Source organism: Mustela nigripes, chromosome 1 (genome assembly GCF_022355385.1).
Source record: "Mustela nigripes isolate SB6536 chromosome 1, MUSNIG.SB6536, whole genome shotgun sequence".
In the NCBI taxonomy this organism is placed as follows: Eukaryota; Metazoa; Chordata; class Mammalia; order Carnivora; family Mustelidae; genus Mustela; species Mustela nigripes.
In genome coordinates this window covers 184,343,931-184,361,555 of record NC_081557.1, presented here as the reverse complement: position 1 = coordinate 184,361,555, position 17,625 = coordinate 184,343,931, and the positions used below count along the sequence as shown (strand labels likewise).

Below are 17,625 nucleotides of genomic sequence, written 5' to 3'. Positions count from 1 at the left end.
ACCCTGGGTCATGGGAAGTCATAAGACATTCTGACAGTTTTTTACCCTCTATGACAGACAAGCCAAATGGGAACCCCATTGCTTTCTGTAGTCTCTGCAACCTTAACACCACTACCACCCACCACCATTTACCTAATTCACACCCACCTCTGACCACCACTTGGTCTTAATTTCTTACTTCAGCCTCTTATAGAGAGAGGCATATTCTGAGCATATATCTCTCTATTTAATCACTCACTCCATTAGTTTGGCCCAGATTATACCAATAAAATAGTGATCAGAAATGTAACCAAAGCCAACCAGCAGAGACAAATTTTGGCATAAACCTAACTAAGGTCCCGTTTAGGTTTCTGAAAATATGAAGCCATTACTGAATAGTGGAAGATGTAAGAGGAGCCTATGTCTATGAGCAAATGATGTATTTATCTCAGACATAAAAATAGGGGGTCATTTATACATTACATACATTTATAAAATACACATATATTAATATTTTAATGTTAATATAACAGGTTCTCATACTTGAGTAAGTTCCAAGCTCTAAGGTATATATCTAAAGATCTTTACACCTCCATAGGACTTAAGAAAAAGGAAGGATTTTAGCAATCATCTTTTCCATGCTTTATCCCAATAACCTAGGGTGCTATATAATGTCTCTATATAATATCATCTTGGTGAAAACACCTCTGCAACCAAAATTTTAAAATGTTTTATTTATTTATTCAGGCTCTTAAAGAAATATCAGAAGGACAATTGTATTCTTTTATACAAAAACTGTCCAAAGAGAAATTATCTGTCCCCTTACTGCTTTAATTAATACTCTATACATACTTTGTCATTATTTCCCTAATTTCTTACCATCAATAACCATCAAAAATAAACACCCAAACCTTCTCTTCCCCCTCTCTTATTTATTAAAAGATCTACTTTGCCTGTTTTCATTAGTGTTTCTCCTTATTTTTCCCAAAGTTCAGAGATCCTAGGAGCTGATTCACCCAATAAAACTAACTCCTCACTGGGAAATGTTTTGAATGATTATATATGAAAAATTGGGGGACCTTGCTGCGTATGTATATATTCATAAAATGGGCCTATTTACCCCTTATGACCAAATAGAAAACCAAAACTTGAATAATTGGTTTGAGCATTTTACAGACTAACCCAATGGATGTGAGTTCCTGCTTCTTAGAAAAACTGAATTGCCAAAAAAGGAAAACTGACTGGAAACAATTTTTGGATTTGAACTAAATCAGCAGGTAAGCTGCTCTATTTCTGCCAATAGCCAAATCACGATAGCACAGAAAAAAGCATTTCTCCTAGACTGGATCCAAGAAACATTAGAAAAAATCCAATGACATAATTTCTAGTCAGTTCAAGAGGTTTCATCTATGAGTGATGTGCAAATCTCCAGTTAGGTAATTTCTTCACTAATAGGGAGAAAGAGCAAACATTTGTTAGTGATGGCCCTTAGCAAAATGTTTTCTTTAAAGGCAATTCTATTTCCATGTCTATTTCAGAAGAGCCTATAGACTGGCCTATCAATCTCAATGAATTCATGAGAAGCCAGTTATTTAGTCAAACAAGAAATGGCAAATATGATATGATCCATTCCAGAAACCACAGAAAAGGCAAAAAAAAAAAAAAATGAATGAATTCTGGTTTATGCAAGAAAGGAATTTATTAATGTCAAAGAGAGAAACTTGAATCTAATCCTCAAGAGAAAATATATGCAGCAAAATGTACACCTCTAATACATGTTACTAATAAAAGTACAAATTAAAAAGAAAAGTTTAAGACATTTCCTAATATTTTAGTTTGTGCATAAATAAGAACTAATTTCTTAGTGGAAAGAACAATGGTTGAGATATAATAAGAGCTCTGATTGGCTTCTAGACTCACAATTTACTAGTTGTATATTAAAGGTTCCATCTTTTAACTTGGTCAGCTAGTCAGTAATGCAATTATCCATTTATTGGATGTCTAATACATTCAAAGTAACAAAAATTATGTACAGAACAAAAACAAAAGCCACCATTACCTGATGGAGCCTAGACCCAGTGCAGGGGAGAGGTATACATTAAACAAACAGAATCTCAGATAAATATATGATCATTAAGAAAGAGCCAGGAGAGGGGCTCCTGCGTGGCTCAGTCAGTTAAGAGTCTAACTTCAGCTCAGGTCATGATCCCAGGGTCCTGGAATCAAGTCCCAGGTAGGGTTCCCTGCTCAGTGGAACCTGCTTCTCCCTATTCCTCAGTCGGCCCCTCCCCACTGCTCATGCTCTCTCTCTCTCTCTTTTTCAAATAAATAAATAAAACCTTTTAAAAAAAAAAAAAAAGAGGAGAGGAGAGGAGAGGGAGGCAAGGCAGGGCAGGGTAGGGCAGGGCAGGGCAGGGAAGGAGAAAGAAAGAGAAAGAAAGAAAGGAAGGAAGGAAGAAAGAAAGGAGGGAGAGAGGGACAGAGAGAGGGAGGGAGAAAGGAAGGAAAGAAGGGAGGGAAGGAGAAAGAAAAAAAAGAAGGGCCAAGAGGGAGAAAAAGGAAGTAGGAGAGGAAGTGATGTTTAATCTGAGACTTGGTACGAGGAGTTCGCTCGGCAAAGAGTAAGTTAAGAGGACACCTCAGGTGGCAGAAAATGCATGTGCAAAGGCCATGAGCCTAAAAAGAAGTTTATTTTAAGGACCAAATGAAGGCCTATACTATTGAGTCATGTAAGCAAAGAAGAGGGTGACTTCAGATGGGATTGGACAGGGTAGGCTGGGGTCAGACCATGCAGATTTGTACCACGTAGCTTAAAGAATATTCATGTAACATGGATAAAAATGGAAGGTTTTTAATGATGGAAAAGCTGGGTATAACTAATAGTATAACCAATAATTTCCGTAGATCTCCTCAAACGTGAAATCTAAACTCCTTACTGTGCCCTAGGTAGTATAGCATAATTAGAAAATAACAAAAAAAACTGTCCTAGGAACAACTGTATTGGAAGTAAAAATAGTCACTTGTTTTCCCTATAGCTGGTATACTACCTTAATCAACTATGTCTACCCAGTAGGGGAGGAAGAGTATGCTGTTTAAAAAGCATGTGGTAGGGGCGCCTGGGTGGCTCAGTGGGTTAAAGCCTCTGCCTTCAGCTCAGGTCTTGATCCCAGGATCCTGGGATCGAGCCCCACATCGGGCTCTCTGCTCAGTGGGGAGCCTGCTTCCTCCTCTCTCTCTCTGCCTGCCTCTCCACCTACTTGTGATCTCTGTCAAATAAATAAATAAAATCTTAAAAAAAAAAATGTGGTAACTATATTCCCCATTAGAAAAACACAAACATCATAATAGAAACAAAACAAAAGCAAAGGAAATAAAGAGGAGTTTCACATAAGAGAAAACTCAAATTGTTAATAATCTTATGAAAAAGTATTCAATCTCCTTAATAATCAAAGAAAAACAAATTATGGAGAAGAAGAGGCTTTGGGGGTCTCTTATATTAGCCATTTAGATTGGCCAAAACTGTTTAAATGTTGGTATGTGTATAGTGGGACTGACACCTCCATGCTCTGCTGGCCGGGCCTGCAAATGAGTAAAACCTTCCTGCAAAGCAAACGGACACTGTGTGTCATGATGGCTATAATATTCGGTAATTATACTTCTAAGACTTTATCAAGAAAAAGAGTGAAGAGTTATATGATCTTTTTAACTTTAAGGTTTAATGTTATGTTATTCGTTTTAGTAAAAAAATGAAGAACCTAAAACTACAAGTATTTGACTATCAGGGAATAGTTAATGAGACATTAAATGATATAATATGCAGCTAAAAAATTCACACAATAATATGTCTAAGTGTCATAATTGGGAAAGAAATGTTTTAAAGACTAATGTGTGATGTTAACTGACTAGAATTTAAATAAAAACTTGGGGAAAAAAAGACTAATGTGTGAGGTGTACAACAAAAAGCAACAAAGCTTGGCTAAGATACACTCAAAATATGTGATCAGAATATTGAGTTAGGACTATTTCTGACAGTATAGAAGGGCTAAGAAGACAGTCAAGCTCTTGGGGATCAAAAGTGTATGGATTCTAGTGATTCTCCTTCTTGATTACTGGATTGCTGAAGGAGTGTATCTTAAGAAGTAAGGTGGTCAGGGGCACCTGGGTGGCTCAGTGGGTTAAGCCTCTGCCTTCGGCTCAGGTCATGATCTCAGGGTCCTGGGATCAAGCCCCACATCGGGCTCTCTGATCAGCAGGGAGTCTGTTTCCCCTCTCTCTTTGCCTGCCTCTCTACCTACTTGTGATCTCTCTCTGTTAAATCAAGAAATAAAAAATCTTAAAAAAAAAGAAGAAGAAGTAAGGTGGTCAAAAATAAACAGGGCATCATAGGAACAAAAGTTAACTATACAAAGTTTCAATTTCCAAAACTGAATTAAGGTGATACAAGAATGCTAGTGGTCACAGAAAAGAAACTAGAGGAAGAAACTACAAATAATTTTAGGAGAAAGACAACATTATCCTAGGCTTAGAAAGACCTAGCAAACAAAGGTGGGGAAAAGTATCTTGAAATAGCAATTAGAATGAAAACTAAATTGTCAACAGAAACAATGGAACATATTCAAAATTACAAAAGAAAAGACCACCAACCCAGAATTCTATACTCATTGATGGGGTTTCTTTTTTTTTTTTTAAGATTTTATTTATTTATTTGAGAGAGAGAGAAGAGTGAAAGACCAAGAGGAAGAGACAGAGGGAGAGGAAGAAGAGGGATTGAATCTTAAGCACACTACCCACTCAGTGCAGAACCCAACAAAGGGCTCAATCTCATGACCCCAAGATCATGAACTGAGCTGAAGTCAAGAGTCAGATACTTAACTGACTGAGCCACCCAAGCACTCCCACATTAATTAATTTTCTAATGAAAAACAAAATTTACACTCATAGACTATTCCCAACTTGGTCATGAAGTTTTTTTCCTAATACATTGTTGGATTTGGCTTACCTGATATTTTGCTTAGGAATCTAGTATGTCGGGGCACCCAGGTGGCTCAGTCGGTTAAGCGGCTGCCTTCGGCTTGGGTCATGATTCCAGGGTCCTGGGATCCAGCCCCACGTCGGGCTCCCTGCTCGGCGGAGAGCCTGCTTCTCTCTCTCCCCCTCTCCCTGCCGCTCTGCTTACTTGTGCTCTCTCTCTAGCTCTCTGTCAAATAAACAAATTTAAAAAAAAAAAAAATCTAGTATGTATATTTATGAATGAGTCTGACCATTCATTTTTATTCTTTATTCTCTCTTTGTTAAGTTTTCGTTGTCAGGGTTATGCTAGACTCATAAAATAAGTAACTGATTTTTATATGCCTTGGAATAATTTGCACAATATTGGAATTACTAATGCTCTAACTGTTTGCAAGAACTCTTCAATTTAAAAAGTCTGGTCCTTGTGATTTCTTTGTAGGAAGAAATCTTCTTTGTAGGAAGGTTTTTTTTTTTAGGTATAGGTTTGGCATATTTAATGGTTATAATATTATTCCAGTTTTCTATTTCTTCTTGAGTCAGCTTTTCAGTGCATTTGGCCACTTTATCTAAGTTTTCAACATTTTTGGCATAAAGTTCTTGAGAACAGCTTTTTATTATTTGTTGTTAGTATCAGAAACCCATTGCCCTTTCAATACTTATAATTGAATATTTGTGTGTTTTCTCCTTTTTACCTTGATTAACCTAACTGGATATTTGTCAATTTAGTCTCTGAGAAGAAGAGTACATTTACTTTATTAACATTCCCTATTGAATTTTATTTACTCTTCCATGTATATTTCTGTGGTATTATTTCCTTTCTCCTGTTTTCTTGGGGGCTATTCTGTTGTTCCTTCTCTAATTTCTTGAGATGGAATTTATTCATTATTTTTTATCCCTTCTTTTATAGTGAAAGCATTTAAGACTATAAATATCTTACTATGTAGTAGTAGAGCTGAACATTACAGTATTTTATATGTTGTATTTTTTACAAAGTTTAGTTCTTAAAAATTTCTAAAATCCATCATGATTTTTAACTCACGAAATATTTAGAAGTATTTTTTACCTTTATTTTAAAAATACAAGAGTTTTTCTAGTTATGTGTTTTCGCTACCAGTTTCTAACAATTGCTTGGATGCTGGAGAATGTGATCTGTGTAACAACCAGCTTTAAAATTTTTGGAACTTGTTTTATAGCCTACTGTGTAGCTAGTTTTATTAATGTTTATGTTTTTATTTAACTGTATACTGCTTGTAAAGAGATCCTTACCAGTTTTCTTTTAAAATTGGGTATTAAGAAGGGCATGTATTACATGGAACACTGGGTATGGTGTATAAACAATGGATTTTGGATCACTGAAAAAAATTAAATAAAAATTTTTTTGAAGTTTTTATTTTATCTCCACTTTTGAATGATAGTTTTCACTGGATAAAGAATTCTAGATTGACAGTTATTTTCTCAGAAAATATTATTTCATCTAGCTAGTCTATATTCACGTTGCATATCTACATTAGGGTTGACTACGGTTAAACATTCTTAGAGATTTTTTTCCCCCTTTACCAGCATCAATGTTTAAGACATATTTTCTTGAAGTTCTCACTTAGAAGCATAGAAAAAAGAAAGGTTGTAGTCATCCTTATTCAGATGGTATAGTCCTTAGAATCTCCACTTTATGGATATCCCTCCTCATAGGCAACTTGGGTAGGCCCGGGCTTTGACCTCCATCCTCTGAGCTCAGGTTCAGTAAATATCCTCAAGGTGAAAGCCAGCTTCACTGCTGTGCTTACCTGAGTTCCTCCTTTTGCTCAGTACCTATGCTGAATACCCTCTTATGGTGTTAACAAATGATTGCATATCAAAATTTTTCATCCAGCATTTTAAATTGTTTTCAGGGGAAGAGTGTTTTCTGGTCCCTAGAATATCATGTTAGAGAAAATAAAATTGTTTCCAATCAGTTTTTAGTATCCCACTTTTAATATGAACAAACAACCAAAGATCATCAGATATTTTTTTCTAAAGAGAGAGAGAGAGGAATATATATACCCTGGGTATAGAGGGCAGAGCCCAACACAGGACTCAATCTCACAATCCTGAGATCATGACCTGAGCCAAAAACAGAAGTTGGATGCTTAACTGACTAAGCTACTCAACACCCTAAGATGATCAGACTTTTGAGGAAAATCTCTATCATGAAAGATCCAGACAGATACAGTTGGGGTAGGGAAAGGGAGAAGCTTGGAAAAACGGTAACCATTGAGGCAAAAAAAGAAAACAGCAAAAACATTCATATCCTCAGAAGCATAAGAAAAGACATTGTATCTCTAAAACAAAAACAGTTTAAATCGATACATCAATAGAACCTAAAAGAATGCTGAAAATTTTTAAAAAATCTTTTAGTAGTAATGAAAATCAATAGATGTATAAAGTTAAGAAAAGCCCCAGAAAAATAAATTTAAAAATAAAGATAAGAGATAGGAAGACTCTGAGAGAATAAGAAAAAAAATAAAGAAAATCAAAGAAGCAGTCCAAGAGAAACATCATCCAACTAACAGTAGTTTTACAAATGAAGGACAAGAAAATTTATCAAAAATAAAGGATATGATTTTTCAGATTTAAATATTCTTCTGCATGCTCAGCAAACATACAAACAGGTATATGTTAATGCATATTATCATAAAATTTTAGCATATTAAGGATAAAGGTTCAGGGCAGTGAGGAGAAAGGAAAGTGTCAAAAACAAAGAATTAAAAATTATAATAACATCAGAATTCTCTATTATAAATATTAGAAGCAAAACAGAAAATGGAACAATGGCCTAAATTTCTGAAAGAAAATTATTTTTCACTTGAGAGTTCTATGTCAAACTCTCAGGAAACTATAAGGATAAGATAAAAATATTTTAAGACATACAGATGGACAAGAGTGCATAATAGATGCTCCATATCACTGATCATCAAGGACACGCAGATTAAAACCCCAGTGAGCTATCTCCTCACACTTACTAGAGTGGCTATTATCAGGACGACAAAAAATAACAAGTGGCAACAAGTTGGCAAGGCTGCGGAGAAAAAGGAACCTTTATGCAGCATTGGTATGAATGTATATTCATTCAGCCACGATGATAGACAATATGGAGATTCTTCAAAAAATTAGAAATAGAACTACCATATGACCCAGCAATTCCATTTGTGGATATTTATACAAAGAAAATAAAAACACTAACTTGAAAAGATAATTCATTACAGCATTATTTACCATAATAATGGACATAATGGACAACTTAAGTGTCCATTGATGGATGAATGGATAAAGAAAATATGGTATACACAATGCACTATTATTCAGCCATAAAAAAGGAATGAAATCTTGCCATTAGCAACAAAATGGATGGACCTTGAAGGCATTATACTAAGTCAAGTAAGTCAGACAGAGAAAGACAAATATCTTAAGATCTCACTTTTATGTGGAATCTAAATGGCTCACAGAGACAGAGAACAGATTGGTGGTTACCAGAAGCAGGGGTTTCAGAGTAGGTGAAACGAGTGAGGGGAGAGTCAAAAAGCACAAACTTCCAATTATAAAATAAATAAGTCACAGGGATATCATGTACATCATGGCAATTACAGTTAATAATACTATGTTGCATATTTGAAAGTTGCTAAGAAAGTAAATCTTGAAAGTTTTCATCAGAAGAAAAAAATTCCTCTAACTACATATAGTGACAGATGTTAACTAGACTTATTGACTCCTCAACATATACAAATACAGAATCATTATGGTATACATCTGAGATTAATGTAATGTGTGTCAACTATACCTCAATACAAACAAGTATCTTGTTCAAACATACAAGGTCTAAAAATATGTACATTCAATGCACTTTTTTTCAACCAAGTACTGAAAAATGTGTCAATCAAAACAAGAAAACAAACCAAGAAAGAAGAAGATATGGTTCCAGGAAACAAGAGGGATAACATCCAAAAGAATCAAAGGAACTCACATGATAATGGTGAGTGATCAAAAGAAAAGTGCAGTGTCACAGGTCCAGGGAGATTCTCCAAGAAACAAATTCCACAGAATATTTTATATGTTACAAATGTACTGAAAAGAGAATTAGAAAAATGACCTAGTTCGTAGCTGGTAAGAATACAGAACACCAGGGCCCCTGGGTGGCTCAGTTGGTTAAGCATCTGCCTTTGGCTCAGGTTATGATCCCAAGGGCCTGGGATTAAGCCCTGCGCTGAGCTCAATGAGAGCCTGCTTCTCCCTCTCCCCGCTGATGGTGCTCTCTCTATCTTTCTCTCTCAAATAAATAAAATCTTAAAAAAAAAAAAAATACAGAACACCGGTCAAATATACAATCAATCTGAATGGGTAAAGAAGATGTCATATATATACATGTGTATGTATGTATATATATATACATACATACACATGTATGTATATATATATACATACATACATATATATATGAAAGAAATAGACCTAGAGATAACATATAGAGATATATATTATTCAAACATCAAAAAGAATGAAATCTTGCCATTTGCAATGCCGTGGATGGAGCTAGAGTGTATTATGCTAAGTGAAATAAGTCAATAAGAGAAAGACAATACTGTATGATCTCACTTATCTGTGGAATTTAAGAAAGAAAACATGAACATATAGGAAGGAGGAAAAGAAGAAAAGAAAGACGGAAACAAGTCATAAGTAGCTCTTAATGACAGACAACAAACTGAGGGATGTTGGAGCAGAGGTGGGTAGGGGATGGGCTAGATGGGTGATGGGCATTAGGGAGGGCAGCTGTGATGAGTACTGGGTATTGTAAGTAGGTGATAAATCACTGATTTCTACTCCAGAAGCCAATATTGAACTACATGTTAACTAACAAAATTAAAATTTAAAATTTTTAAATTAAAAAAAATACACAATCAGAAAACCAAGACAATTATTAACTCCAAGGAAAATGATAAGTTGTGTAAGAAAGAAAAAATAATCATTAAAAAAAAAAAAAAAACCCGGCATGGCTCAGTTGGAAATAGTATTTACCTAATCATAAAAACATAAATTCTCAATACTTATCTCAGCAAAAATTTTATATCCTAAAAATGTAGGATCACAAGGTATGTGTGCATGTGATAGGGGTTTGTGATAGCTAAAGTCTCCTTCCTCCCAGAGGGAAGTAATCATCAATGCCAAAACCTGAAGTATTGAGAAGCAGAAATAGGAACCTGCCATTTGAAGATACTGATATGAGTACAGAGGATTAGCTCACTTTGTTGAAAACAATGGCCTCTGAGAAGGGGAGTGGGGAATCAGAGGAGAATATAGGGAGCTGATGGTCTTGTGTAACAACATTCATTTAAAAAAATGGATTCACTAAACATAAATATTTTGATTAAAAAATGTTGATTTTGACTTAAAAAAAAAAAAGCCCTAAGAAAATTTGGCCACTACTTTATGGGTCTACAATATGGGGCACCTGAACACCATATGATTTTAAATATTTTTCTTTTTCTCCCATTATACAGACAAAAACTAATCTCAGGCAATGCCTATGCCAAGACACCTATATCACAAGGAGCTCAGGTTACACTGGAAAAAGGGAGGAAAGTGAGAAGAGTTGCCATGTTTCTCTTGGCTTGAGTAGACACCCCATGATAAGCTGCCATATGGCGTATGATGATGCGTTATTAGGTCCTTATGCCTGATACCACAGTGACTATGAGAAATATATATGGTTTTCTTTTCATAGTGATATATTAGAATCTTGCCAATGGAAGGCACTTTGCACCCACTTTGAGCATCATTATCTCTTTCTCACAGTTTCTACTTTTATAAGAAACTTCCCTTCCACCATATGAGAGATTTTTTCCTATGCTCCTTTATTATTCTTTATTATTCTGAAAATGTTCTTCTCACCCAGACCCTCATGTGCTGGTCTGACTACCACACAGCATTAAGGAAGCTTTATGCATAAGTTGGGGTGGGGAGGGTGACAATGCTCTCTGGTTTTTACTTTACACAAATCATTTCATATGTTTCACATTTAAGGAGGTTGGACTCGATCGCTCATTCAATCTTTCTAAAGCTCTGCTATGTTCTGCTGCCAGAGCCCATAATTACCATAAAACAGGTTGATTTCAGGCCGAATTGCACTGGAAAATGACATTTTGCATTTTTATTGGCACTTTGAAGAGAACGTATTCTTCTCCAGTTATTGTACTTTTAACACTAAAATACTGAGAAATAGCCTTTCCATATGTATTATAAGAAAAAATATTTAAAATTTAAGATGTATTCCTTTCTTTTATAATTTTTATTAGCATTTTAAGCAAGTTCAGTGCCCATCAGACCTAGGTCTAGTTATTTTTATTGATGCCATATAGACAATCCATAATCAAAACCACCAGTGAAACTGCTATGTCTCTTCTGCTTCTGCTAGAAAATTGGCAGAAAATTCTCATTTAAAACTTGCAAGAAAAACCCAGAGGAAGCTTGCAGAAATCCTTTATGCTATATTTCCCAGCAACAGAATATTTTCCTGCCTTTGAAAACTCAATTAAATTTTACTTCACCAAAAGTGTGAAAACCAGGAGCATGTAAGATTCTCGTCCCCACTCTGCCTTTATTCTTATAAAAATAACGCTGTGATATTTTGCAACAAATAATATAAATCCCTTTTGACCACCCTAGCAAAATGTCCTATCAGAGACCATGAATATGAAATGTTGGTTTTCCCTCCAAGCGTGAAAGGAAAAAAGTTGACCAGAACATAGATCTCTCTGTTCTGTGTACTTCACCAAGAAAATAGATAATTCTGCCGCCAGGTGTGGTGCTACCATTGCCTTTGTGTTCCAAACTTTCTTGGGTATACTATTCCCATAAGGGATGCTTAAGTAAGCCCAAGCTATATTTTAAAAGAAAATCCCTCAAGTGACCACTTAAGCCTTTTGCTGCCCCTAAACTTCACCCGGCCTCTGAGCACATTGGAGACTAAGCTTATCCTTCTTCAAAGAAACCCTGTTACTGTTGCTTTTGTGGGCTTAAAAAGGGACCGCAGGTGGGTTTCATTCTTCCTTCACTTATGTTCAATTAATATTGCTTGACCTAGGCCAATCTCTGAAGAAGCCTGAGTTCCAGAGAAGCACATCATGAAGGCTTCCAACGGCACCACCAGCTTCCTTAAATCTTGAGAATTATCTCAGTTTTGCTTGGTTCTGCCAGGGCCAAAGTTTCGTCCATGCTTTGTTTCGTTACCATGCTGGACTGGTAGAGATAGAACCACAAAGCAAGTGAAAATACTAAGCAGAGCTCATTCAGCAAGTTAGAGAAACTATGTTTTAGGAGTCTTTAGGGTTTCTTAGCAAAGCCTAGAGAACTTAAGTGACCATTCGTATTCACTAGGGGGCTAATGGCAGTGCCAAGTGTAGAACCCAGTTCTCACACCTCCCTGCACCATGTCAGCTTTAAACTACAATCCCTAGGTGCTGGAGTTCCTAAGTCAAATAGACATACTGCTCTAATCACATACGGGAGTGGATTCGCAAGGACGGAGTTAGAGATACACAAATGAGAGTTGCGGCTGTTGACTTACCCAAGAAAAAAAATGTGAGTAGGTTATATTTAATATGAAAAAGAATAGACTTAAAATTTGTGGTTTTGACCATTTGTGAATAAACTTGAAGGCCAAAGACACATAGTGATTTGAAATTTTGCTAAAATTGGAAGAGTAATCCATCTGTGAGCCTGGCCTCAAACCTCACAGGCAGACTTCAGCAGTTTTTGTTCTAGGTTTCTCCTCTGCGCAAAGAAATGCTCATTGAGTTATATGTTTTTAATTTCTTATTTTTTTTTAAAAAAAAAAAGTGGCCTCGAAAGAGAAAGTCAACTGGATGTGTGAATGAGGAACTAACACAAAAGTAAGGGTATGAAAATGATCCCGTAGATGATGTATTAGGTAAAATACATACTGTTGAATGCAATCATTCAATCAGTCAACGAACAAAAAATTCTCTTTGAGCTCCTAATGCAAGCCTGGGCTAAGTCTTAGAGGTATATCTATGAATACCTGTGATAAACTTCTTGTCCTCAGTGGGCAACAAAGAACCAGATTCAAACAAGAAGTCTTCTAGAGGAGTATGAGGTACCTCAGGAACATAGCACCATGGAATCTGACATCCTCTACCAGAGAATACCTCCCTGAATGGGTGATGCTGAAACTAACATCTGTACTTCAGGTAGAAATAGGAGCAACTTAACAAATCCCTCCATCAGCCCAAAAATTATATTTTGTGAAGAAAATGATGTATTTTAGAAGTTACTGCAAATTTGGGGATCTTAAAGATTCTAGAACTGTTTGTCCCTTGAGAGTGTTAATGACAGAAGAATCACTGAGGGCTGATGCCTGAGACTTCTGTCAGGAAGTAAAATGAGGAATATGATCCAGAGATATAAACAGAGAAATGTGGCTGGAGAGAAGAGAGGAGGTGAAAAATTGGTTCGAAATGTTTTAAGAGGTTTAGGAAGAATGAGGAAAGGGGAAAGACAGTTTTATTAGAAATCTTCAGGAGGGCTTGGAGTGGAATGGAGGATGGTCTGACTCTAAAGTGGACTAGAAGTGGAGGGAGCAAAGAAATACCTTGGCTCTTTCAAAACTGTCACACGTGGCCACCCCTCCTCACTGCAAGGAAATCCTATTCCTTTCAAGAAATTGTTTTAAATAGGAAGAAGAGAAGAATACTCTTGTTTGCTTTTCCTCAAACATCACCACAAACTGTCACTAAATGTTAGCATATTCTAAATGCTTAATGTCTTCTTTATTCCACAGTTATTTCACACAGCCAGATGCTTTTAGACGGACAGCAAACCAGAGAAAATATTTGTGATCCTAAATTATTGATCATTAAAGCAATGAAATCACTACTCACCAGGACTGTTCTAGGAAATTCTACCTATAGAGAGCCTTGAAAGAGTCCCACCTTCAAAGCTGAACCTGCTGGGCCGCTCACAGTGTTGTACAGTGGTCCCAGCGTTTCCCACACTCAGTCTGCTCTGCCATTCACAGTTCTCAGATTGGTCACTGTCTGCTCAAAATCGTTTCAGGTTTCTTTACCTACATTAAAAAGTGAGCATGCCTTAGCTTGCCCTAAAGTGTCCTCCACAATACAGTCCCAGCTTAGCCAATGTTCCAAAATCACCTTCTGAAAATCCCCCACTCCTGTCCAACTGACCTATTCCCTATTTCTTGTGCCATTTCTTCCTGAATGAAAGCCAATCTCCTCCTTCATCTGTACATATTTCTATTGGATGCCTCTGCTTAATGTCCTTCATTTGACTATAATTGAGGAAATATAGTTAAAATATTTATTACAGCATCTAGTGATAAATACATTTTCTTTCCTTTTTTCCCTTCAGGAGACATTGATTAATGAACTCCGCATGAATAATGATCTAGTTTCTATTATATTCTGTACATACCTTGCATAATTATTTTTCATCTACGTACTCTCTGTCAGATGCCTGTTTTTGTTTTTGTTTTTGTTTTCCATTTTAGTTCTAAGTTCCTAGAAATAGAAAGTCTGCTGACTGGCATTATAAAGCCAGCACCTTAGTCACCCCATAAAGATCTCTGGTTGATGATGATAGCTCATTTTCCTTCAATGTGTTAGTATATACAATGCATGCAATTAATTGAACTATGAACTTATTATCTATCATAGGGTTAACAGACAAGTAAGCCAAAGGATTACCTTTATGCTCTCCACATAATTATGATTCCACAAGAAAACACACTTGTTACTTATTTTTAAAAGTCAATGCCATCTCTCAATAATTTTCCTGTTTCACCCTATTTCATCTCACTGTGGCTTCAAAAGATATTCTAAGTTTTTTAAAATTAGTGTTTTTTAAATATAATATCAAATGCAATTGAGTGGTACACAATATAGTTACCTCTCCTCCACTTCAAGGAAGAACTATTTTCCACACAATAAAATATGCCTCTGTCCTTTAAGGAATACATAGAAAACCTCCACTTTTCGCTCTCCAATAAGATCATTTTCTACAAACCTACATAACATCATGGTCTTATTTCTCTGTTTCAGTGGCTATATAATAATGACATAAACATTCCTAACCCACATTTATGGTAGAGTGGCACCATCTTTCACATGAGAAATAAGTGCTAGTAAAGTTGTGCAAAATTCAGGAGTTGCTTCCAAAACCTTTTGTCAACATTTTTCAACCGCTCTGTTTGAAGACCATAAAGTTTTGAACGAAAGACATTTGGAAAGAAACTGAAACCATGTGAATCAAAGAAGATGAGAACAAGAATAATGAAAGTTGACTGATGTGAAACCCACAAATCTCTCCCAGTTTTAGCCAAAAACCATATAAGATGCCTATGCTTTCCTCTCCTCCAGTCCCGCCCTCCCTGCCTCCTGCCGCTTCTGGCAGTACCTTTTGCTATTTTATGTAGTTGTTACCAGACTGAAAGTTCTTACCTTCTCCTACCTTTTGAGAAGATGAGGAAACATTAACCACCTGGTCAACTAATGACCAAATCCAAAGTATAGATATCCTTAGCAGATAGCATTCGTTTTTACTGATGGCTTCTACAAACTCCTACTGGGCAGATTACTTTTTCTTGAATCTGTATAAAACCAATAAATAAATAAATAAACAACCAACCAAATAAATAAATAAATATTCAAATGCTTGATCAACTATTTTGCCCACATTGCCATGTATTTTGCACACCACTGGCTTTTGGCTTCAGAGTTTCGTTTTCTTTTCTTTTCATTTTGATTCTTTTTTTTTTTTTTATTGACCCAAAATTGGGTGACATGGAGATGGATAAAGATAATAAAAAGTATCTTGCTTAAGGCCACACAGATAACTAATGAAATTCAGATCGCAGGACAATAGCAAGTACAAATGTCAAGGAGCCTACTTTACACATAGCACCACATCGCAAAAAATAATATGAGTCAAGATCTTATTTTCACAAAGGTAACAGGAGACATAGAGGACACAAAACCATTATAAATCTCAACCCCATTATTTCTTTTTTTTTTAAGCTTTAATTCATTTATTTGATAGAGAGAGACACAATGAAAGAGGGAACATAAGCAGGGGGAGTGGGATAGGGAGATGCAGGCTTCCCATGGAGCCAGGAGCCCATATGCAGGGCTCGATCCCAGGATCCTGGGACCATGACCTGACCAGAAGGCAGACACTTAATGACTGAGCCATCCAGGTGCCCTTCAACCATATTATTTCTTATATGTTCAACCATGGGCTTTCACATAAGCCTTACCTATTGATGTGATGTGGTGGGATTTAATCAAATTTAAGTAGAGCTCCAAAACAGGGCCAAGAATAAGATGCAAAACATAATGGGGTGCCAAAAAATGCAATAATTGATATAAGTAATAGTTTAATTTAATATTTTTAGAAATGAACAAACTATGTCCCACAGGCTAGCTGCCTGATTTTTAAATAAAGTTTTATTGGAGGGCCAGGGTTAGGGTGAGGCAAGTGAGGCAGAATAGTTCAAGGGTGGGATCAGATCTTTTTTAAAAATTTTCATACAGTGTTTATCATGTAGGGGTTTTTTGCATTAATCTTGATTTTTTTTTTTTTAATATTGCATTAAGATAGCATTTATCTTCATTACCGAAGTTTTTGAAACCCCCTTAAATTTTGTTCCTGAGGTAAGTGCCTCACTCACCTCACCTTAAACCCAACCCTTCAAGACTCTTAGAAAAACTAAAAATAAAACACTAGGAAAATGTGTAAAGCATACATAATAAGTTACTGAAATTACTAGCTAGCGAGCAGCTTTAATATCCAATAGATATTACATTTTATTTTAAACAGACAAAGTTCAAAAGCAGCCTAATATAAAAACCCAAAGCAAGAAAACCACTAGGGCGCCTGGGTGGCTCAGTCATTAAGTGGCTGCCTTAGGTTCAGGCCATGATCCCAGGGTGCTGCATTGGGCTCCCTGCTCAGGGGGAACCTGTTTCTCCCTCTCCTACTCTCCGCTGTTCCCTCTCTCACTGTGTCTCTCTCTGTCAAATAAATAAAATCTTTAAAAACAAAAATAAAAACAAAAACCAACACCCTTTTATTAATAAAAGACTGACAAATCAGCAGCTCACTCTCAGTTTCCTTGCCCTCTTGGAATCACTGGGCTGTGTTTAGTCTGGCCATTCTTTTTCATAGCCAAATCTTTGAGTGTTAGACAGTGCAGCCTGGGACACCTCCGTTTCCACCTCCTGCTTAGTACCTGCTTGGAAAGGTGAAAACAGTTTCAAGTACATGTGAAGTTGAATTTCTAAACTTTCTTAAAAGGCGAGTCTTTTCCTGACTCCGTAGAAATGGCTGATGACCTGGTTTTACTTTGGTCCAGAGGCAGGTTTCCTTGCCCGGTCCAGGCCCTGTCTCACAGGCCATGCCTGTGAAACTGGTCCCCACAGATGGCAGTTAAGCATGAGCTCTGAGGCCTCATAGAGAGAGCTTCGAACTGCAAATGGGAGAAGTTGGGGGAGGGGGTTTGAAGAAGTTTAAGATTCAGAACTTTTGAGAACACTCTCTTCAGTACTCCTGTCTATAAGCAAGGCCCCAATTGAC

The 17,625-nt window shown here is 36.4% G+C and overlaps 1 long non-coding RNA gene across 2 annotated transcripts in view; it reads right to left on the bottom strand.

Annotated features, from left to right (window-relative positions):
- The window catches only part of LOC132002890 (uncharacterized), a 133,606-nt gene extending 116,355 nt beyond the window's left edge, over positions 1 to 17,251 (bottom strand). The window contains exons 1-3 of one of the 2 annotated variants that reach the window (XR_009400073.1): positions 17,154 to 17,251; positions 15,492 to 15,640; positions 4,979 to 5,176 (exon numbers count right to left, since the gene is read on the bottom strand). This is a non-coding gene — a long non-coding RNA (uncharacterized LOC132002890). Of the gene's footprint in view, positions 1 to 4,978; positions 5,177 to 15,491; positions 15,947 to 17,153 lie in introns of those variants that run through there. The other variant, XR_009400066.1, reaches the window with a different exon arrangement.
- Between the last annotated feature and the right edge of the window lie 374 nt (positions 17,252 to 17,625).